General features: G+C 36.4%; 1 protein-coding gene across 8 annotated transcripts in view; it reads right to left on the minus strand.

Annotated features, from left to right (window-relative positions):
- The window catches only part of FUT8 (fucosyltransferase 8), a 98,609-nt gene that overhangs the window by 64,192 nt on the left and 9,404 nt on the right, over positions 1-25,013 (minus strand). For 2 of the 8 annotated variants that reach the window (XM_036383851.2, XM_036383843.2), the window contains exons 2-3: positions 13,056-13,132; positions 2,379-2,445 (exon numbers count right to left, since the gene is read on the minus strand). The gene's annotated coding sequence lies outside the window, so the exon portion shown is untranslated. Of the gene's footprint in view, positions 1-2,378; positions 2,446-13,051; positions 13,133-17,967; positions 18,108-25,013 lie in introns of those variants that run through there. The other 6 variants (XM_036383848.2, XM_036383846.2, XM_036383844.2 and 3 more) reach the window with 6 other exon arrangements.

Here is a 25,013-nt window from a genome sequence, read left to right on the forward strand (position 1 = left end):
AATCTTTTCAGATCCAATCATCAGTTCAGAGGAAAGCTATTCATTTTTCCTTTTTCTATTTACATGCATTTCTGTAACTGATGTCAAATAAATTAACTATTTACTAAATACACTCATCGGAGGGGGGAAAGCCCACAAACACCAACACTGCATTCTCAGCACAATAGTGCCTCACCCATTTTCTAACCACATTAAACAGAGGAAAAGAATTAGATTGCCAAAACATCAAAACCCAGAGACTTCATTTAATATATACGTAATCATAAAGCATTACATTTCACGTCAGAGCAGGGGAAAAAGTACATTTAGATGATAGTAAAATTTGTTTTCAAAGTTCAGGCAACTATAGGTTTTAAATTCTAAAAATTCTTTATGTTTGCTATTTAGATACCCCAGAAGTGTAGTATATAGGGAAACATGAACTGAAAATTGGACAAATAACGCTGATAAAGTGGTAACTGATTTTCTCCCTGCATTCCATCCATCACTACACAATACTACCAACATAACTGGCACCTGGAATTCCTACTTCAGAACAGACTCCTTATGCTCGATTGACCTTCTCAGATATACCAGCCCTCCAGCAGTTTTTACCTGCTGCATATACATGTTCTTTCAAAGAGACGGAATCAAACGGCCACCAAAATTCTGACTGCACTTTACAATCTGTAAAATTCAATCTGTATTTTACAGATTTAAAATCTGCAATACAACCTTTATTATACAATTTTCTTTTTCTCAACCCTCTATAACTTGCAAACATCGACTTGTTGGCAAAGACATGAGAATCAAAATATCATTACAATATCTCAGATGCAATTCTAATTCTGTCTCCTCTGCTCACAGTTAATTCAAATTTGATATAAACCTAAATGATCTTGGACCACATACATGTGGCTGTTTTCAGATTTTTCATAAAGGCACCAACTTGAAACGTAATACTAATATGGTTCCTCTGAAAATAAATTTTATGGTCTGTTCAGCCACCTTTTCAGGTGTTGATTAATTCCCCATAAATGACTTCAAGACTGTTAGTAGCTGCCACTACATTTATTTGGAGTAAAACCTTAGTCTTTTCCTTGATGAAGTTAAACAGCTTCTATGGCTGAAGGAATGTTCACATTGAAGTTCTTTCAGAAGAGGTGCAAAAATTTTGGGATAACATTTCTCCTTTTTAACTTCAGAACAAAACAAGGTGATAAATTCCTTCAATAAATTATAAAACCAAGGTTAAACAAGAATGCTGTGCTTTTTATTTTCACCTAGAGCAGCATCACTAATTACTACTGGCATTGCTATCTTGCCTTTCACTACCAAAGTGTTTGTTCAACACAAGTGAATGATAAGTCTTTTGCTATGGTCAGTAGAATTCTTTAGCAGTTTAAAATATTTACAGCTCTGGTTGCAAGACATTCTGCTTCACAACATAACCATCACTTTTCTGAAGCACAGTGGTGATGGACATCAGTTTCCTTATATCGGGAGGTTAAAACTGATGTAAGCTTTCTCAAATAAATGAAACTTTAAAAAAGAGCTACCAGAATATGACAGTGAGATGAATTTTGCTATCTACTTACTAAATATATTTCAAATCAATATTAAAGACAACAATATTGAGGGAAAGACAGTCAAGAGTAACCAGACATTTATTGAAAAATTTCACATCCTATTACTGCACTAGCCCAGGATGTGTTTATTAGCCTAAATTAGCTAATTTTCAAATACAAGATATGTAGCAAAATATTCTTGTTTTCTTTTGAAAAACAACAGAGTGGAAAGCATGTAATTTATGGTTGTAAATATTTACTCATTATTTCCCAGAAACATGTAACATTACAGAAAGGCTCCCTAATGACATATAAAAAGAAGCACTACTTCCTACTTCTATACAACATCACTTATAAATAGTCTAAATATTTATTAATTAATTTCATAAGACTTCCCTAGGAAAAACTCTCTATGCAACAACTGATGGAAGAGTAATATCATACACTGTGTTTATCTCACTGTGATTTTCACAGCTGGTTCCAGAGATAAATAAATAATTTGGATCCAGAGTGAGCTTAAAGATCTTTATTCATTTCAGCCATACAAAAGAAGTTAAGCTTTTTAAAACAGCATGCAATGGAATATGTATTTTAAATATACTAGCAGTATACCTTGTCTTTTACAGCAATGATGGTAGATGAAAGTCTAAGACTTTCAAAAGGTGATCAAGAATTCAACACTGGTATTTAAAAAAAAAACAGACAACCTTGATTTGCTTTAAATGGATCCATTACTAGACATACTGTACCATGTAACACATATCATATATCTTCATGGAATGCTACATGCACAGGTTCATTTAGTAACATTCAGAATTTTTTATTCATTACCTGACCACAGGAAGAGCTCTTCCCAAATCTCAATATGTACTCACTTCCAGCTTCTTTCACCCCCTATCTATATTAGAGAAACACACACACAAAAATAATTAAAATGAAAACCTTGTGCCAAGATTTGGTCATAAATATAATGCTAAACTTTCCTATGTAGGTTCTATCCAGAAAAGCTCAAGAGATTCTATTTTTCAGACAATTTATTCTTATGATGAAGTACACATGACCCAGCACAGGCCCTGGAGCAGGATAAGATGAAACCTTGCATTACACTGTTACCATTATGAAAAATAACCATATATTCTGGGGTTTTCTTCTATTCCATTATGGGGCTACAAATTCACAAAAAAACCTGTTTCTCTTTTCTCCCCAAAATTTCATTTTTCTAAAAGCAATTGTTGAAGAGCCTTGCCAAAAACAGGCAATTTAATTACAGTTTATTGATCAGGTCACCTCTGCATTGGCTCTTCTTCAACATACCATACTTGAACACACATCCAATAACCCTCTTCATGGTTGTGTTTAATAGGAGTTAAACTTAGAGGTCTTTTAACTCAAAGACCATCTTCGGAATTCTTGTATAATGAGGTTCCATTAAGTACAGCACGTTCCAGTTTCCTGGCATCGAGACCAACATAAGCAACAGTTACACGAGGAAGTCAGTTCTACAGATGCAATTGAAAGGACCTGATCCCAGTACAGAGTACAGCCAACTAAGATGAAGGTGTAACCTATGAAGGAGTCACATTTACAGGGAGTAATATGGGCCATTTTGCAGTGCTGTTGAGAAAGATTTCTCACATGCAATAAAGACTTTTGGAACAGTTTGGCTAAGGTTTCTTTTCGATGTTTGGGGTTTTTTTTTATTTTTTTCTCTTTTTTTTTGGTGGGTTTTTTTGGTGTTTTTTGTTGTTGTTGTTTTGTTTTGGTTTTTTTTTTGTTAGTTTGATTGTTTGTTGGTTTGGAGCATTTTAATGTTTTAAGTGTTGAGCTGACTCTTCTCTCCTGCCCCATCCTCTCAGATTTTCTCTGCTCGACCAAAAAGATTATAGATCAAACACATTGAATGTTAGGATACCAATAAAAAGAATGGAAATGGATATATCATTATAATCACACACCACCACAACATTCTTAACTTACAGTTCTGAGCTTTCTAGAAATGAGAGTCATTATTTTAAAATGTTTGTGGAGACTTATCAACAAGAAAATGGGGGAATGGGAATCAATTCTGACAATAAACAAAGAAAAACATTATGTCCCCACAAACACTTTTCAACCAGCTCATCCAAATCATTCCAAAAACAATATATTTGAGATTAAAAAAAACTCACAACATTTTATTAATTATCTGGTTATTAGATTGTTATGAAATAATTTGTCTTCCTTGTTTGCTTAGGAAAAATGCATTTTTATACTTCATTCCTTAATCTTGTCTAATTAAATGACAGGTGGAGAAAGATAAAAACTTGCTCACATGGCAAAAAAGTCTAGAATCCTCCTCACAATTTGACTGCATAGACTGGGCCAGAGGAACAGAGGAAAAAAAAGGTAAAATCCTTCTTGCCTTGAAGAACACTGAACACTCTGAGAAACAGAATTGAGAAATTTAGCAGCTGAAGAAAGATAATCAATTCATAAACACAACAATCTTACTAGATGAAAGAAACACTTGATTACTCATCGTAACAGGCCAGGAATTAGACCAAAAAAAGTTACATCCTTAAGCAGAGTACAGAATAAATTACATTTTAGAAAAAGTACTCTAGATATGAGCAAAACAGAAAACAGAAAAAAAAATCTTCATACTATGACTGCTAAAAAGATAAAAAAAATTTAAAAATTATTTTCTGTGTGCATATGGATATATGCTCCTAACATGTCTAAAGAAATGGCAGAGTTTAAAATACTGTTGAAATACAAGACAGCAACGGAAGTAGTTGGCCATGACTTAGTGAGCAACTACATGGAAAGAGCACATACATGCACAGGAGTACTGAATTGCATCAAAGTTCTGATTACTTTCTGTATCAAGCTATCAATTAATTTTTCTGATGCTTCTTTACAAAAGAGATTTGAGTCTCAGTACACAGAGGTCTTGAGAAAATCCATATATTTTTAGGAAAGCACACAACACCTACTCATTCTATTTGGCATGCACTAGGAAAAGATCCCATTCTCTCTGCAACCCACTCCATGTCTAGATGACATGTTTACAACAGTTACAGTTACTCAATTATGAAAAAGTTGATGCAAAGGAATAAATGAAAAGCAGGCAATAAGCAATAGAAGACAAATGGAAAAACCCTCAAGTTCTGCTAAATTTAAGAGATTTGCAGAGTTCAAGACAGAAAGATCAGAGCTCCAAAAAGGCATGGGGAAGAAAAAAAGCTGAACAAGAGGTGGAAAGCTTATGTTAAAATACCCTCTGAAGCCTTTAGAATGCATGAACTACATGCCACTGATTTTCTGAACAGAGTTCAAGTTATCCATTTTCTTGACCTTGCTTCAAGCTATCCTCCTCCCTGTTCTAGTGAGACACCAAAACATTAAGCCCACTCAAATATATGCTGCTGTAAAATTCTCCCAAACTCTGAGATTATTTTTCACTGGGCACATCCTAACAACACTCTCTGGAATATTCCTATTGGACTAAAGAGCCAAAACTAACAAACTGCTAGCTGAAAAATCAAGGGATCAGTGAAACACTTCTGATGTAGTGACTTTTGACTTCAAGTGTATGCTTTAGAACAGTTTTCAGAAATATACCATTTCAAATAAACAATGTAGTACTGATCTAGAATGAATGTTCAATTTTCAGGTTTTGCAAAATAACTTCCAAAATATCTGCATTAATTTTTCCCATCCAATGGAGCTTAGTAACTCAGATTCATCATACAGATCATTTTACATCAGAACACATTTTAAGAAATACATGTTAGTTAACAGCAACAATTATTAATGAAAAACAGAGATTCCAGGTATATGTTAATTAGTTTCCTGGAATATCTGGTACACTAGGATAAAACGTTATAAAATAATAAGAAAACATGTAGATCAGCAAACTGAAAACAACTAGAAAAATTGTTTGAATGGAACCACTGGGACAAAATTAGTGCAAGCATTTTTAATCTGAACATTCATTTAAAATAGAAATGGTTAAGTAGCAGAAAAATACAAAGACCATAAAATATTTTTTCAGCAAAATAACTTAAGAACCCATTCTAATAGTACTGCTACACTAGAAAAAGTTTTACTCCATTTATTCTTTATTCCTGAAAGTATACTGGAATAGACTTTCATACTGCTGCTAAGAGTGGCCTATCACAGCACACGTATACTTGTTTTTGTAAATATTCTGGCCCCTGTTCACAAGATCTTGTAACCACAGAAAGGTGCACAATACAGCTGACATTCCAGAGCCTTCTTTGTCACTGACTATGATTAATGAACTGTTTTACAATGCTCTGTGGGATGCTAATCACAGCATTCAGAAAATTATGAGGACTCAAGAGTCCACTTCCCACAACTTCATTAGTGGCTTTTTAGTGTCCCCTTTATGAAATACATGTGGCTCATCACGCCAGTTTTCATTCAGCCACTCTCCAGAAGATACATGAATTCTTCTCAGAGGAATGTTATGAACATGTAACAATAGCCTACATAATTTTTCCTCTTTTTTTTGACTTCAGCAACTACCAAAACACATTGAAATGAAGATAATCAAGAAGAAAGGATGCATGACAGAGATGGTACACAAAACCATCAAATGCTGCACGTGTTCACTGACCACCTGCGCAGTGCTGAGTGGTGCTTTCAGGTCTGTGAGAAAAGCACTGAGTTGTAAGTTCACTCACTCTTACCGTTACAGGACAATCAGCAATCTCCTTGCACCCTTCAGACTAGGTTCATGCCAAACACAACTGCACATAATGCTGATGACATAATCAAAGTCATACGACAACAGCGCGAAATGGAAAGATTGCCCTCCATGAGCCTGCAGTTCCAGATGACTATCTGCTTGAAGGGAAATATAAAGTAAATAGCTATTCTCATACATTTAGAGACACTAAAAACATGACCTTTGCCCAGCACTGCAACTGTACACATGCAGGAAAAAGCACATTTTAACACAAAGGAATTTCTACACTGTGATGAATCAAGAGAAGAGATATATACAGTAGTTCTGCCTTCCTAAGCCCATGTTAAGTGTAGAGGGGAAAGGAGTACTTTTCCATGGTTAAAAAAAAAAAAAGAATACCACTAATATTAATATGGTTGGGAAGGAAGGTGCAAAAAGCAGCCCTTTAAAAAAAGAACTTTGTGCAAACATTAGCATATTTCCTGGAAAGTGGAAAGCATGTTCAGTGGAAGAGTTGCAAAGCCAACATTCACTCAGAAGGATTCTACCATTAGCTCAACAGGTGAAAAATCTATACACCATTTAGAAAGAAGAAAGGAGTAATACAACTACTGCATAAGAAGATGCAATACAATGCCTGAAAATGCATTTGGCTGGCAGAAAAGGAGCTGGTAATGCCTTGAGACAAGGATGGATTTCACAGATTTGTATTCGTGTTACTGTGATACATTGTGTTTTACATAGTATTTGTGACAAAAGTGTTACCAGTAACATGCTGACCTGGGCGAGGTTATATTAATAGCCTGCCCCCAGAGGGGAATACAGCACTGGGAATTGGACTGGGATTGCTCCGTGACAGTCTCTAATACCTTAGTTTCCTGAGCCACAACATGAGGTCTCAGCTCCATCTGCAAGCTCAATGGCAATCCTTGCTTTCTTTCCATCTAATGTAGATATTCTGCTGTACTGTCTTGCTGCACTCGAATGCATCATGACTACCATCTTTGCTTTGTGATCCGATGATCACACACTTTCTCCTATTTCTTGCATCAGGACCATACATGTTCTCCAAGAAAAGGCACATGTTTCTACTAAAACCATCCATGAGGTTTAAACACATTAAAAGTGAAAATGAGAACAAATGATTCCCAGATAAATTGCTCGACTACTTAGTTACAAAATGTCTGTTTTCAGCTCTCACCAATGCCTTTTCATTTAGGCTTAAAGTTCAAATCTTCAAAACTGCTTGAGTAACACTTTAACAGAACAAGCTTCTTAAATCTCTAAAATGAGATATACTTTCCCAGAACCTGCATTTTTACAGCTCTCTTCTAAACCTCTTAAGACTATTTCTGACTAATCTTAGGAACCCCAAACTAGCCATTATACACTCACCACAGCCCATTCTATTGTATACAGCAGTTAATATCACCTCCCCTACACCCCTTTTACTGCTTATGTTACTCAAAACCATTGTCTCTAATCCGTAAGTGCAATCTACAATATTGGTCTCTAGACCTGAGATCACACATTTGGCTCTATCCAAATACTTTCCAGTTCAACTTGCCAAGCAATTTAACAGTTAGTGATCTCTTTCTATCAAATTTAGACATTTATTAGGAGCAATGTATTCTTCCCAAGAGCTAAAGCCAATGACCAAGAACCTCCTGCCATGTAGCAATGAGGGAGCCTTCCTTAGAGTTTGAAAGTTCCCTCCTTACTGACAGGTTTTTGGATTCATTAACCAATTTTAATACAGTTAACATGAGTTACGACAAATATACTTAGGCAAAATCAATCTGATTAAGGCAGTATCATTAGGATCGGTTTCAAGTGAATCACCCTACAATTAACCTCTGTCTTGATTAGATTTTTTTCCACATACTGGCAAACATCTAATTTTTCTCATTCCCCTTAGACTTGGCTAATTTCAACATTTGTTTAAGAAAAAAAGAAATAACAAAAAACCCCACCAAGACTGAAGTGCAAAAACAATTAAATGAAGATTTTCTTATGCTAACAGGATCAGCCAATTTCAGATGTGTTTATTAGGCACCATTTAATATAATCCAAACTATAAAGAACTGCTGAATTATCAGTGTAGCATAATTACATAATTTTAAAAAAGAGCAAAGCCAAAAGAACAGCAGAATATTTCTATACTGTAGGTGTGACCTTGACACTTATCCACATCTTGTTTTTCTCCCTGTGGCAAGTACAATTTCTTTCACTCAGCAGCAAAAAGTGTGCAAGACTATCACCCCCTCTTACCATTTCATCTAAAAATTATAATACTAAATAAAAATTCATAACTCACAGATACCTTTATCCCACATACTCTATCTCTCTGTATTTCATACTATAAACCTAATTTTAAAAACCCTGTGATGTACATCCTCACCTATTTAACTGAAAGAACTTGTGAAGCAGGAAACTTCTTGTCTGGCTAGTTCCTCTGATCTTGTCCCCTTAATGAATTTGTCATTACAAAAGTTTAGTTTCAAATAACAGACTAATCCTAGACATTTTAAAAGGTACAGACTACCAGTGGTATTTGAAATTTGGCTTTTCAGGCACTGTAAAATAGTACTAATTAGAGCCAAATAATATCCACCAGGTTATCATGTCAAGTTTTTTTCAAATATTCAGTTAATGTTTTAGATTTGGACTATTTAAGTTTAAACTCAGATGCATTCAAGATAAAATGTTACTTGGTCCATTGAAAGAAGTATTTAAGCTAAAAAAAAAAAAAAACAAAATAAGAAACACTGCAATATGCAGAAAGAGATCCTATGCTCCTTCTCAGCATCCTTTGCAAAAAGTTGTTCTCCCTATGCTTCATTCACAAAAAGAGATCGATAATAAGGGGGAAAAAAATTTTACTCCTTAATTAGCCTCTTATTATTTCAACCTCTCCTCACAGGTCTTGGATGAAACATTATACTTTCAATACTATTTTCTTCTGGATTCTCCAATTCAGCAAGATAATTCTGATTTCTTGGCATGCATTAAGTGCATGGTTCCAAACTGGACACAATGACCTAGCCGACTCCATTTCTACTCTAGGTTGTGCAGAGAGATCCACATCAGTTTTACAGTGCTGAATGACAGCGCTTTTATTTTTTTGTTTTACATTTATTTATCCTGGTGTGATGTTACATTCTTAGAACTATTTTTTGTGCACAATACTCTTGATTTAAGGTAGCTCTTAACCCTCAATTTCTTTCTTCAGAACTCTCAGCCATTCCTTATCCTCCCTGTGGACTCCCCTGTGTTGCAGCTTGAATTGCTGCTAGTAAAGTCCAGGGTAAAGAAGCCAAAAAAGGCTTTTACATAATATCCACAGATGTTCAATTCAGCCGCACTGTGAGATGTTCTCTCTGACACCCACTCCCCCCCAAGGTCCCGCTCTCTCCCCCCGGGGCCTCCCGGCTGACCTTGGTCTCCAGGCAGCATCAAGGTAAGGCCCAATCAGGGAAAAGGAGGGAGAGCCTCAGGAGCACCTATGTTCAGGCATAGAAACAGGGGAAGGAGCTAATGGGGTGTAACTTAGAAGAAGCCCCTCCAGGGCCTCCACACCCCTGTTTTCTTTTTCTTTAATCTAAAATCAGGATTTTAAATTTGCCCTTAATGGCTTGAATCCCATTTTTCTCTGCTCATTCTAAGTTCTTGCTTCATGTTAAATTCTCCTCCAATCTTCCAACCTCTCTGCAGTGTCTCAGCCTGGTATCATATTTTTCACTGTAGCAAACATGTGTGTCAATGGATCCATTAGCATCCTCTTTTCTTGAAAAGAAAAACGTAAAAGACTGTTGTTTGTGCCTCTATATCAGAAATTACTTATCTAGAACACACTTTTAATAAAGAATATAGTTCAGAGAGACAGAGGAGCAGGAAGCAATTTTTCAAAGAAGAATCCAAGCTAAAAGACTACCAGAATAGAAGAGCACACTGAAGGCAAATGTTAGAACAAGAAACAGACTTTGCTGATCCTCAGGCAAGAGGGAAAGTAGCAAGTAAGATCAAAGATACTTCAGAACCACAGAGGGACAGTTCTAATAAAATGGCAGGGTTAAATCAGCAACATACCCTCCTGAAAAGGTATTTTCCATCAGGAATGATACACTGATCTATTTAGATATGTAGAAACAGAGAATATGTATCTGAGATTTTAGGTGCCCTTACAATAAATAAAGCTCAAGGTATACAGGCCTTTTCCAGAGATTAGTTCGTCTTGAAAGGCCTATCGCAGATTAATCTAACTTACAGAATATCCGAGAACAGATAAGAAAGTGTTTTAGAATGCAATAAAAAATGTTGATTTTATCTTTATTTCTCAACCAACTACAAAACAGCAGTTCATAGATGGAATGGATTAGACTAAGTGTGAAATATGATTTGGGGAAAAAAAAGGAAAGGCTACCATGGAAACATTTTTATATCTGAAAAGCATCAGGAAAAAATATCAAATAAGTATATGGATGATCATACAGTTTCCTCAAGCCATACTGTGATAGCAGAACATAATTCCAAATGTAGCTTATTAAAAAATCTGACTGGAAGCAGGAATCCAACACGATCCATGGATTGGATAACCAACTATGCAATCCAAGTAGGGGAAGATATCACCTCACTGTAGTGCTCAATTACTTGTCTCAACCACCATCACTCCCTAGATCTCACCTAGACACTGAGCCCAAATCAGCTTTCCTCCACTGCTCAAGCTTCCTCAGCAGTTGAGCAATGCATATACCAAACCACTGGCTTAACTATAGCTCCAGGCACTGCAGTTTATAGAACTGCTCAAATCCTTTTAATTACCCTCCCACACAAACTAAACAGAAAAGGCAAGAAGAGGTTTCACGCAGTTCTCAAGCACTGTGCCTCTTTCTTGCTAAAGAAAGGAACGCATCTCTGCTAAAGACAGCCAAACCATCACCACAGCTTCCGGACAAAGCAAGTTAGTGTGAACACAGAACAACAGGAAGTACAAAAGTAATTACATATGCATGCATGCATGCCTGCAAGCAGGCTCTCACAAGGAAATAGATTTTAATTTACAAAACTTCAAATCAAGATACACATTGTTCTATTACATAACATCATGTACAAGGGACCAGCCAATTCTGACTACAAGTGAGGTTTTCAGAAGTCATGAAAGTTCTCCTACCTTTCATTTATTTTCAGAGCCTGGAGCACACAGATACTACACATGGGGCTAGAGAGTTGGAGGCTGAGGTGGGGGAAAGACTGTACAGATTTCCTAGTTCCCTGCTAAGATTTTTTTCCATCTGAATCATTGTTTCTACTCCATATCAATAAACCACTCTGCAATGGCTGGGAGGGATCTGGCAAGATCAGCCACTTCTAGTCTGAAACATCCACAGAAGCCTGTTTTCTCCAAAGTCAAACCATGTATTCCCAGCCTAACAACTCCAAGAGAGCATTACCACAAACTGCTGGGCAAATCCATGGACTGGCAGCTGCCTGAAGGGCGAGGTTACACTGCTACATGGCCACACTTACTCCTGCCTGCAGAGTCTCTCTGCTTCTTCTGCACTTTGGAACTTCTTTGAACAATCATCTGAGCTGATCTATCCTAAAAGACAAGAAACAAAACCTTTCCTCTGGATTTGTGAGATAAATCAGGTAACTCGTTTCAGTAGGAGTCAGACAGAGAAGAAAGCTGGGTTCAGGAAATAGAAACAAGTCCTCTCACCAACAGGAAACAGTCACAACAGCTAACCCTGGACACACCACCTGGACACTTGGAAAGCTATCACCATATTCTTTCTTCTGGCCTGGTCAGAAGGTCCCTAGAACATTATTTGAAATCCCACTTTTTTTCTTTTTTTTTTTTTTTTTTAATAAACTATACATTAAACTCCTACAATACCACAATACTTCTAATGCTAAAAGTGCATAAAATAATTCAAAATAATTGAGAGCACTTTAGATGTCGCCAGCTTGACAAGCACTAGTGAAGTTGAGTGAACTGTAAAAGCATCAAATCTGCTACGAATTTGCTTGAACTCTTAGTCTTATTTGTTCAATTGTGGAAGTTTAAGAAATTTTCACAACTTTCTTATCATAGTTAAGAATACTGATCATAACAGTCTTTTCTACAGTTACATCAAAGAAAGAATAATGTCATAATATTCTTGGTTTCCAAGTTCACACCTGGATTCATGTTTCAGTGAAGGTCACTTCATTCTTTAAGCATTCTTCTCAAAATGAAGAGAGTTACCTTTCTGCTAACTTATATTTCAATAAAAATAATGTGTCCTCAAACATGACTATTATGGTACTTGCCCACACCTTCAAAACCATAAGAATCTGAAGCACTGGATCTGAGATATCCCAGAGCACACAATACTTTCCACCCACAACAGCTTAGTTGCTTATAACTCTTGAAAAACTTCATGGAGTAGGGCCTGTGCACAGCTTCTGCAGAAGACCAGCTTACCTCTGAAAAATACCTGTAATATCTGCAATACAGATGGAAGGGGCCCAGAAATACTGCCAGAGAAATACAGGATTTAGTACATAAGACAGAGGATACATAATGAACCTACCAAAGAATTTCTCTTTTTAGAGATGAGAGGCAAAGAGGAGAAGGGAGAGAAATAGGTGTATGGAGAAACAAAAGGTGAAACAGGTATCTGACTGACCCATTCTGTCAGTGATCACTGAAAAGTAAAGGACCTGACGTCTCTTTTCCAGTTTCCTCTTCTCAGCTGACAAACACTTATCAACAGAGCAGTTTTCAATTGTGAAGGCAACATCACAAAGAATGAGAAGTACTTACTTACAAGCAATAATTATTGTTCAAATTAATACTTTCAGGGATTCTTCTTCCTCACTTTCATTTTGAAGCATAGGCAAGTCTCTGAAAGTAGAAGAGGAAAAGCTCATCAGTTTTTATCACAGAATCATTTAGTTTAGAAAAGACCTTGAAGATCATCAAGTCCAGCCATAAACCTACCACTACCAAGTCTACCACTAAACCATGTCCTTAAGAGCCACATTTACATATCCTTTAAACTCACCCAGGGATGGAGGTCAACAACTTCCCTGGGCAGCCTGTTACAGCTGCTTGACAACTCCTTCAGTGAAGAAAAAACTATTTTAAACAGCAAGAAATTGGTTGTTGAAAAAGCTTATTTGTGAACCTGACTTCAAGGCAAGGAATGAAAGGAAAAAAAAAAGAAACAGGAAACCAATTAAAGCAACAATAGTACCAGGAACAGGAACAAAGGCAAAAAAAAAATAAAATGCTTCAGATAACTGACTTTTACGATAATTACAATTCTGCCAAATTACTCTTATTTTTGAATGAAAATTAAGTGATTTCTATTTCAAAGAGAAGCTTCAGCAGCTGTACTGTTAAAGGTGAATTGGCAACTCTAAAGCTCTCAAAAGCAGCAACAGTGATAAAAAACAAATCTGGATTCTGTGTTTTCCTATTCATGTAATAAATTATTTAAAGTAATCAGCACCTACAAAGTCAGAGCCCATGAACTTCCAAAAATGGAAAGCCTGAGGGAAACAGGAAGATAGCCTATTTTCACTTCTATTTGAGGTTGATAGTCCGGGTATACTTGGCTAAGGCACACAATGAAAAGGTTATGGCTTTTGATGTGATAAAGTATCTCAGAAACCAAAAAATACAACCCAGTTGCTCCATGTATAAAAAGCAAAATCAGAAAAAAAAATTCATTCTTGTATTGTAGCACCCATCAAATCAGCTACACTGCCTGCTTCACAAAAATTGAGAGGTGAAACTTTCAGCTGAAGGTGACTTAAGAAGCCAAGCAGAAGAAAATTCAGTCCACATGCTGCAAGAGGTAGCCCTACATGGAACACAGTAGAGCATAGTCTAGAATGATGCTTATTCTTACTTTTGTATGAAGCATTATGATGTATTTTCTTACAAGTTCATATTTCCAGCCTCATTAACAAGGAGAAGGTAGTACATTATGTGAGCCATACATATGGAAAAATAGATTTAGAGAGATTGGCTCATGGTAAACATGAAGTGGAAACATTTACATTTCACGTAACGAAAAGAACCATTATTAAATTTACAAGTTGATTTATTTGTAAGCAGCAGAATTGCAAGCAGTACCAAAAGGCCTTCCAGTCTTACCAGGCTGGACAAATCCCCATGGCCTACATTACTAATAGGACAGAAATAAAGCTCTTTGGGTTTTTTCCCACAGTTCCATAAAAAGAATGCAGTCACTTTGCATAAATTGTGATTATCTTAAAACAGCCTGTCTACTCTGAAACATTCAAAACTACCAAAAAGTTTACAATTTTACAGCCCAGTATTGCTGTAAAAATCCCTGAGATTTGAATTCTGTTCATAATGTAAAAACTGAAAAGTATTTTAAAAAATCTTTGCATTTCTGTTTCAACCACCTCAAGAGTATTTACAAACATCACTAATTAGACAGTTGTTCCTTCCAGATAAATTTGCTCTCTTACACAGATCTTTTTGGATATAAAGGTCATGAAGTGAACTTACAGATAGAAAGTTTTAGTTATGCCCAGTTCTGACTTTGAATTGCTGGATGTACAAAGACTAGTCATTACCATTTTTCTCTTTTTTTTTTTTTTTAATTCATGTATTTATTAAAAAATATATATTTCCTTATAAAGAATTCAATAACATCTGCAGTGTTCAATCCAGTCTCCTGCATTGCAACCAAAACCAAGTCCAAAACATTTCATCAACACTTTTCATGTAATTTAAGTTGCATTTCAAAAAGACACAAGATTTGAAAGAACAAAAGCAAGGTCGTAGAGTTCAAGGATGCCATGCTTTAGTGACTACAGAAGCGTAACATGAAAATACCTATATCACTTAGGAATACAGAAGGTTGCAGCAAGGAGGAAGAAAAAAGGAAACACTTTTCCCATCCTTTCTCCATTTGACTGGGGCAAACTGATTTAATTCTGAACACAGACACTGGACCCATATGCCAGGCCAGGACTACTTTCCCAATGCCACAGGATGAACCAGACACGTCAGTCAAAATCCCACCTTTAGAGAATGCAAATTGTCTCTGCTTCAGAAGAAGATAAACTATGCACTAAGAATAGAAAAAAAATAAAAACAATAAACATTCCCTTCGGATATGGACAGGATACCAGTGGAAGATCTGAGGAACAGAATTTGAACTGAAAACTGAAAATTTTATGACAAATAACAATCATATACTTCCTTATCTGCTCTACTCTCTGAGTCCAGGATCAACCTCATCATCTTACACAGTATCCTTAGATAAATATATAAAGATCATCTTGAGCCACTGAGTTTCTTTCTCCCCATTTCTGGGACTAAACCTCATCCTCTGATTTTCAAACAAGATTTGCTCATAAATTTATGCCTCAGATATATTTATTTTCAGATGTTTCTCTCCCATATATGCTCTCACACGCAATAAAGACGATTGTTATTTCTTCGCAGGTGCTACTTGCCAAATGCTTTCTTTCTCTTTAAGAAGGCAAGTTCAGCCCAACCAGTTCTTATCCAAATGACTTGCTCTTTTCTGAGTGTGACTGTGATCAGAGCTAATGCCAATCTAAATGTAAATCAACGAATGCTTTATTGGCTGGTCCTAACAATCTGTTTTTCAAAGCTAGAAAGCAGCTGGTGTGGTTTAGAACCATGTTACTCTCACCAAGCCACATCATCTGAGAAGGAGGTAGATCAGGAGCTGGGTCATACAACAGCAATCTGCCTCTGGTGACCAGTCTGGGTCTATCCAGAGTTCTCACCAGTGCTCAAGTACGTGAATTTGCAACCTATATTTTATTTATTCAACATTTTCTATTACTCCAAACACACAAAGCTACTCCTAAGCATGATAATCCTACCTTCTCTAGTACAAGCAATCTCTGAAGCACACAGACCAGCTTTTTAGTAAAGTCACCCGCATTTTCCACTGCCAGCTCTAGAGTTTCAAGTTTCAAGAGAAGTGACTGAACCTATGGTAGGGAGAACATTGCATGCAAAGAATCTATTTTAAACAACTTAAAACATTGAAACACCACAAAACCACTTCCAACAAACAAACTAAATCAGTAAACTGGTAAAGAAAAAGAAATGGAAAATTATTCCTTCTGTAAGCCCAAGTGAGGCTCAGAACATGATTCTTCCAGTTTTAAGAGATAATGTATGTCTCTAATGAAGAAGTCAAATTTCCTTAAACAAATATGGAAAGAAAAACATCCCATGGAGACAGAAGGAAAGCTATTCTTTTAATGTATATATTTAAAAAAATCATATAGGGTTTTCTATATACATTACATAATAGTTTGGGGTTTGGTTTTGTTGCTTTTTTTTCCTTCAGATTCCTTACTGCTAAGAGTGAAAAAAAGCAGGCATATGCAAGGTACAAAGTCAAATCATCAAACTTCTACTGCCAGAGAAGCAGCTCCCAGGAATCATCTGTTTTGCAGAGAAGTGCACAGGATTCTTTCTGCAGTTCAATTTGGTATAGGAGGTTCCCCTTCAAACAAGCTTTCATTACCACTGGTTTGAGAAGGACATAGTAGTTGGTCAATGAAATTCCACTTTCAGTCAAGCCAGATCTGGGAGCATTATTCCTCAATATTCATCAAAATAAGTATAAAAGACAAAGATCTCCCCACACTTGTTTTTCTTTGTAACAAAGTACTTTGCCACTTTGACCTTGTTCTAAGAGTACACCATTTTTAACAGCATAAATAACAATTAGGAACAAAACTTAGTATCATTAAGTGCTTATCCTTTAGAGAAGAAAATAAAAAAATAACTGCTTTAAGGTACAAAGGTTCTTCGTGATATTGAAATTTTGACACATAATGGCTTCTCAAGGCACAAACTCAGACCACTCTACAAAACTGATGCAGTACACAAAACAGTGCACAATCCCCGACTTCTTTCATGGACGTATTAAAGGGCCAAATGAAGAAGTGAATTACAAAATAACATCTCAAATATAAACACATTTTTAACCTATCCACTTGCCAGGAGGCAGGTGACTCAGAAGGTAATAAACCGATTATTGCACAGTTCTCAAGTTCTTTCCTGCTCTTCTCCTTCAAGACACAATGGCCCAACCACTTGACTCATTTCTCCCTTTTATTTACATGGCCCTAGCTGACACATCCCATTACACCTAGAAGACACATCACTATTGCTCAGCGTCTGCAGGTCTACATTTTTCACTTTACAGAATTTCCTGTATGCTAGAGTAACATTGCTAATGCATTACACTATTGCACATATGATGCAAATTTGGGGAAAATTTGGAAAAACATTTCAAGCACTGGACCTCTTTTAGTTCTCTCAAATCCAGGAAAACATATGCTTCTTTTCCCCAGAGTTCCACTTTTTCTCAGCCATGTGAAGTGCCATCTGTGCTTCCCAGCCTGGCAGGCTAAAACTCTGCTGTCATTCAAATCACCAGTGAGCAAATTAAAGGCAAAGACTGTCCTCTTTAATAAAATAACCAGACTTACAAATGGCAACCTAGATCATAGCTCCAAAGGAATGAGTGGCAAGCGTGGGTAGCTAAAGGGTCACAGGGAGGAGAAGGTGGCAAACAGTAGAATAACTCCAGAGCTTCTTTGTAAACTTCTGCTTCTAGCAAGCTAACACAAGAACTATGGGAATTAAAAAAAGGGTAGCTGGAAATCTTGGAAAGTAAACAAAAATATAACTCAACTGACACAAGACATCTCGTGAGATACTCCATCCTGTCAGAAGGCATACTTGGCTCAGGGAGGACAGATATATAGGGTGGGGCAGGAAGTCTTCTCTTGAATATCTTCAGATTAGTCTGCTCTGAAATACAGAATGCAAAAGAAGCCAAACACTCCACATAACATCAGAATGGGAAAGTTACAATGAGCAGGAAAATGTAGACCTCCTACAAATTACAAAACCAGAAAATTTAAGTGGATGAGGGAGTTGGATAGACTGTTGAGATTGTTTATTTCCTTTTTTTTTGGTTGTTGGATATAATTTGGTTTTTCTTCTAGACAGCTAGCAGAATTATTCAAAGCATCAGATTTAATATTAATGATTCACAGAGTAGACCTCTTAGGAAGCAGATCACAGATAAAACTGAGTTAACCCCTAGTTAGTAACTGGCTTAACAATTGCATTTACAAAAGTTAACCTGAAAGGTTACATCAATATATTAATGACTAAAATTTTCCCAGACACTGAAATGCAAATCATCAGGTCAGAACAAGTCCCGAAATACTTTTGATAAAGGCCAACTGCACTCTCCCAACCTCTGGGAACAATCTGAGGGTTATCACATGGCTGGGAAAACTTCCAAAGCACTGCGCACACAGCTACCTGTTTTAAGGCTGAAAGATTAACAGAAAGGACAAATCTCAATCTGTGCCAGCTGTCCTCAGTAACAGACAATGGTCCACTTTATTAGTGATGATGCAGTCAAAAGGGATTTGAAATTAAACCAGCTTAAGGAAACTAAAATTAAGTGCAGATAAAGTCTGGAAAAGTACATTAAAAAAAAGAGGAGGAAGTAGTAACTATCTTTAGAAATTCAACCAAAAGAACGAGTAAGTTTAAAGGAAAGAAAATCACATAGAAAGAACACTCTGTAGACACTGGCTAATGAATGAAAATACTGGAAAAAAAGATGTCAGGAAAACCCAATTAAGAATGCTGTTAAGTGAGAATACAGTCAACATATAGAAGAAATAACAGTCTACAAGCTGAAATGTTGGCAAAACCCATTCATTTAAAATCAGGTCAAGAAACAAATATTTTTTTTAAAAAGGCTTTGAATTTGAGGGAGGAAATTTGTTCATTCAGTACAGCCTCATGTTTATTTGTTACCAGTTGCAGTAATTAGTTCAAAAGACAAAGTTCATCCTACTAAAAGACAATGTTTGACAGTCACAGGAAAAAAAAAATCAGCAAGCTTCACAGAATAAAGACAGTACCATATATTTCACTGAAAAACAACTGTGATATTGAAAACACAACACAAAGGAACATGGCTGTAAGCCAATTAAAAAAAAGGTCTTATTTGTTTCTAGTTCCTATTTACATCAAAAAGCTAGAGAATCTTGCTATTAATTTGGCAGGATCATTTTAAACTGTGGAATTTAATTCACACTATCAAAGTTCTGACATAAAGCAGGTAAAGTTTTTTAAAAATTAAAAAAGTGTACACCTTACACTGCAAATACCAGCTACCCCTACAAATACCATTACTCAAGTCTTTTAATGTCAGAGATAATTTATATTGAAAGAGATGTGATCACACAAGAGAAATACCAACAGAATTATTAAAAATCCTCTACATATGAATTGAAACAACTCATTTAGTAAATTAAAAGAAAGAAACCACATCTTCTATTGTGCCTTAGATGCCTCACCTTTTTCAGAAGGTAGAAAAAAATGAAGAAAGAAAAGGGTAAGTTCTTCAAACCTACCCACAGTGAGCACATGGTTTGATTTTGCTATGGAAATTTTACTAAGAATTCATCCATAATTTCATCTTTCCTTTAAAGCTTTTCAAACAAGAACCATATAAAAATCATAGCACTTTATTTCAAAGTCTATCATCAATCAGCTTGAGTGATTCTGCTTTTATTAACTGACTGGTCAAGTAGCAGTGCATTAACAAGATTGTGGTCAACCTCACTGCTGTGACTCAGACCCATACCAGCAGCTGTGCAGATTTCAAAGATAGTATCAATTCTGTTCTGCTGCCACTGCTCCTCCGTGGGAAGGCTAAGAACAGATGCAAGCAGCATTCAGCAACCAGGAAGCTGAGAAAAAAAGGAACAAACAACACTGCTTCCCTTGAGAGCAGTGCAGCTTCATGTTTATCAGACATGGTAAATGTTCATGTTTGTCAGACAGGTTAATCAAAGGTAGATCTTCAAACAAATCTTCAAGCAAAGTCAAGAAAACTATCAAATTTAAGATCCTTGGAATTAAGATCAAAGAAGTGGTCAGGGATTTTCAATAATAAAATCTGAAAGACCTTTCTGCAATGTCTGTTAATGAAGAAAGTGCCTGATAATGAAGAAAGCTGAAAATCTGTATTAAATATAATTCCATCAGTATTAATATTATACAGAAAACCCATGTAATTTATATCATTCAGTGCAGCAGAAAATGCCTTTGAATATATTCCTTGATACTACACACCAAGTTTTACAGAACTTAAATGTTAGGGGTAAAAAACGTACTAATACTAGAGTACATTTCATTTCAGAGAGATTTCAGGTCTTTTAAGTTGCTGGTATTTGAAAAATTTTTGACATCTTTTCCTTGAGCAGGCTTCACCACAAACAGAGTAAAGCAGTGTGATATTAAGAGCCTATTCCTTCAAACGTACACTTCAATGTTCCTCCTGAAGTGGTTGTTATTTCCCTATCTCCCACTTTTACTATCAACTAGCCAATCTTGTATAACTTTCTCACTCCTCTCATGCTTAATTTATGAAGAAAATATTTAGCAAATTATACATACATCCTTCCTACTTAGGGATAAAAAGCAAAAAACTTACATGTTGATTTTCAACCAAGTTGAATTTCATCTTTTTTTCTCTTTCAGTTTATAAGGTATGAAGGAGAGCAGACAGACACAGGAACAAATTTACTGTGGGTTAAAGGCTCCACAAAAAAGTGCTTCATTCATACCCAAAGCAAGAATACATTGGTAGTAAGTTAGGTTTCCTTACAATACCCAATGCCTGTGGTAAAAGCCACCCTATCTAACCAGCATAATCTGGTATAATTATATATTTTTGTATATACCTCCATCTATATGCATATAATATGGATAAGTTTAATCTACACTATACATATAACCCAGTTTTCAAACAGCAAAGAACTTTATAAATTGTCCCGAGCATCACTTCTGTTTCCCTTTGAACAGCTGCTTCATTTAACCATAGATCACCCTTTCCCATCAGTCAAGGGATGCTGGCAGACACCAAGCCAAGAAAACAAGGCAATACTCAAACACCAAGAGATACAGAATTATGAAAATGGGGTTTCTGCTAAATCCTGATCCCAGTAACAGGACAGTAGGAAAAGAAAAGGGAGTATATGGATGAACTCTGGGGAACATGAAGTAAAATACATTGAGACAACATTACAAAAACCTATATGTAATCTTAAGCCTGATATCCAAGCAAAATTTGTAGCAGCTTTCACTGTACATTTAGTTTTACAGAGACACAGTTTGACATCAGTGCTGTCCATCAGTGAACTCATTAGAGAGCCTGCTGGATAAAGAAGGACAAACTTGTCACTACATTTCATACATTTCCATCAGGAAATAGTCTAAAGCTGAGAAAGTACAAGATAAAAGACAGATGAGAGACAAAATTGTTGAAGCTCAAAATGCACCCTCAAGTACTGACTCTGCCTTCTAAATAACTTTACTAACACATACTATATGTGCTGTCACCAATTACACATATGTAATTAGTGCAATTAAGAGGAGACAGACACCTGTAATAGTACAAGTGTCATTAGAAATCAGTTCAAATGACAATATTCCATTTTGGTTTACCATTGTTTATTCTTATATACTGTCACACTCAATTTTTTTATGTTAGTACATACTAACTGCACATCTGGGACTATCTACCTTCAAAATAACAGTAAGTCTTCACACAGCATATCCAAGCACAGCTGAAGAATTCTCAGATGGAAATCCACAGTTCACAGCATTTTTTTACCTACAATCACATTTGACCTAACATAAGAATAAAAAAAAGCCATAATAGAGCCCTGAGCTCTAGATACAATTCAACACCAGGTGATGGCAGTTAATAAACACCATATTAATAAAATATTTTCAAGCAAAAACCAAGAAAATAACTGTCCAAAGGAGCACTCCAAATGCTTCCATTTCCCAGTACTAATGATTTCAAAAAGAACAGTTAAAACTATAACCTTTTTTGATAAGGTATGCTTAAACCAGATAAATAATCAGTTTCATTGTGGTTGCTTCTGCCAGGGACAGTAAGAAGTTAAGTACTACTGTAGAAGACTTCAAGAGAAAAGCCACTAACAAAGGTTAGCAATCTAAAGATTTCCTATTTGCTTATGACTTCAAGGTCTTGCATAACAAATGGCACAGAGAACATTAGGTACACAAGCAGGTTTTTACTGTCTTAGAAGTCAGATTACAGTAAACCCCTTTAAGAAACAAAAACCTGGCTAAATATATTTGACTTACAGTTGCCAGTGAGTTTTACCCACTATTTACAAACTTCTCTGCAAGAAACGATTTTCAGGAACACCGAAGTTGCACCTTTGCTGTCTAACACAGTATGACCATATTGTATCATTTCACATCAGTGTCACAAAGAAATATACTTAAATGAAAATTTAGGAACTGTGAAAAACAGTTTCTGTATTTGTACTTGCTATATAAACATGAAGAAATTCAAAAGGCCTGACTCAGCGTGAAAGCCATTCAGAATCTGCATGCACCTTCAAAATAGCACTGTGAAATATGCTTACTATTTTTCCACTTATTTCTAAATATAACCATGTAATTGATACCCTGGTTAACATTTCTGATGGGACACTAAAATATTACCTCCATTTACTAGCTCAGATTTTTGAAAGCATAAAAAGTTAGTCTATAAAAAAGTTAGTCTCGAAGTCTATAAAATCTAAAGCCCAAGATTAGCCATTTCATTTTCTAAACAATCTATAGCAAAACACCTCTCCTATGAGGAAAGACTGACAGAATTGTGATTGTTCAGCCTGAAAAAGAGAAGGCTTCAGGGTAACCTAAATGCTGCCTTCCAGTACCTGAAGGGAGTCTAGTGAAAGGTATCCCTGCCCATGGCAGGGGGGGTGGAGCTGAATGATCTTTAAGGTCTGTTCCTACACAAACCCTTCTATGACTCCATGACATTCAGGATATCATACCAATGCCTTAATCAGCATGGCATGACTTGAAAACACCTGAAAATCTGTACCACAGTCCACTTTATGCTCCTCTTCCAAATCTCTCCTCTAAGAAAAGGGCTCTCCACTGCAGAAAGCAGGATGTTAGGTAAGCAAGAGAAAACCTGGAATCAGACAGGCCAAGGTACTACAAAAGACATCCCCAAAGTTAACAAATATAAAAGTACCACTCAAAGATCAGGTGGGGGGGAGGGAGGGGGGGAATCAATGTCACATCAGCAAAAACTGCAGCTCAAAAGGACTTAGATTTAATCTTTTTCTAATGATGTCCACTTGACATTAAAGTTGGATAAAAGGGGATTTTAACCACAGGTGAAACCTGTGACTGTGAACAAACCAACACTGGAGACATGCATGCAGTTAACCAATCCACTCAGCCAGCATACAAACATGTCAGTTCCCCTTCCATTCTTGTGAAGAATGAGCAAGCCCACCCCAAATAGCCACAGCACCTAAACTGCAAGCCTGAGACCAATACAGTTGAAATAGTAAATGTACTCACAATCTACATAAGAACATGTGCCACAAAAGGCACAGTCTTGGAAGTCTGAACTGAAAATAAGTTGGTCACAAAACTGTGACTGTCTCTTCAAAGCCAGGACAGCAGGATCTTATCTGCTGCAGGACGTCAAGACACAGTGGATTTGGAAGAAAAAATCAATGCTCTGTAAAACAGTATTTCAAACTCATTCTTCAGAAAGTGTAGCATCAAAACATCTCTGGTGAAGAGATGCCAGCATACCCTGTTACATCTCAACACATGGTTTTATGACCCTGTGCCAGATTTCAGTCCTTGGGATATTTCCTATTCTTGTTCCAACAGCTTGAAGCACCTAGATGTGTTCAGCCTAAGGATAAACTTTGAGTGACTTTGTGCACACATACAGAAGGGTCTTAAGAACAAGCAACTGAGCACAGACCATGTTCTCTCAGCTCTTCTGTAGACACAGAATCTGCAGAATTATTAACATTACCTATGCATGATTCTGCAGTATGTTGTACAGGAAAATCAAACAAGCATTTTAAATTATGCTGATCTCTCCGTATCTCATATGTATGCCTGGCTCCTTGAGAGACAAACATTTCTGTGCTCTACTTATATTGAATTCCTCATCTGTAAGAGCACTATCTGCTGTAATTAAGTGAAGAAGGATAAAAGGGCTTTCTCACATGCATTACAAGGATCCTGCTGCCACTGAAAAAATAGTTACATCAGAAAAAAAACATTAACAACCTGCTAGGGGACATCCCCTGCTCCTTAGGAAGTACACAAAGCATATATCTGCAGAATTTGAAAAAATTGTCATAGGGTGTAATGTAAGCTGCCATATCACCAAAATTGCCATCCATCTTTACAGCCTGGCAGAGCAAACTTCAGAGTATTGATACCTAGTCCAACACCACCTCATTGATGTTAAAAGCTAAAAACCATTGCAAAGAGAATGTCTAGCAGTTCAATCCAAAATCCAGACTGCTGAGTAGGCATCAGCAATGAAGAATAACTCAAGGAGAACATCTTTCAATGCCACTGAATGCCTCCAGTGGGCCACGTGAGGAAGAAGGTGTAATTCATGCTGTCCTAGCTGCAATAACTTAAAAACACCCCAAGCAATAGACACATCAAAAAGTCAGATGCTGTACTGTTAAAAAACAAATCCCAAGATAACTGTGAAACAGATTTAGTTATTGAAGAGAAATGTGAAGACATGCATTGAGAAGACTGTAAACTGTGAACAAGTCATTCTAAACCCCAGACTACAGAAAAGGGAAGGGCAGAGGCTATCTAA

The sequence above is a fragment of the Molothrus ater genome, chromosome 6 (assembly GCF_012460135.2).
Source record: "Molothrus ater isolate BHLD 08-10-18 breed brown headed cowbird chromosome 6, BPBGC_Mater_1.1, whole genome shotgun sequence".
Taxonomy (NCBI): domain Eukaryota; kingdom Metazoa; phylum Chordata; class Aves; order Passeriformes; family Icteridae; genus Molothrus; species Molothrus ater.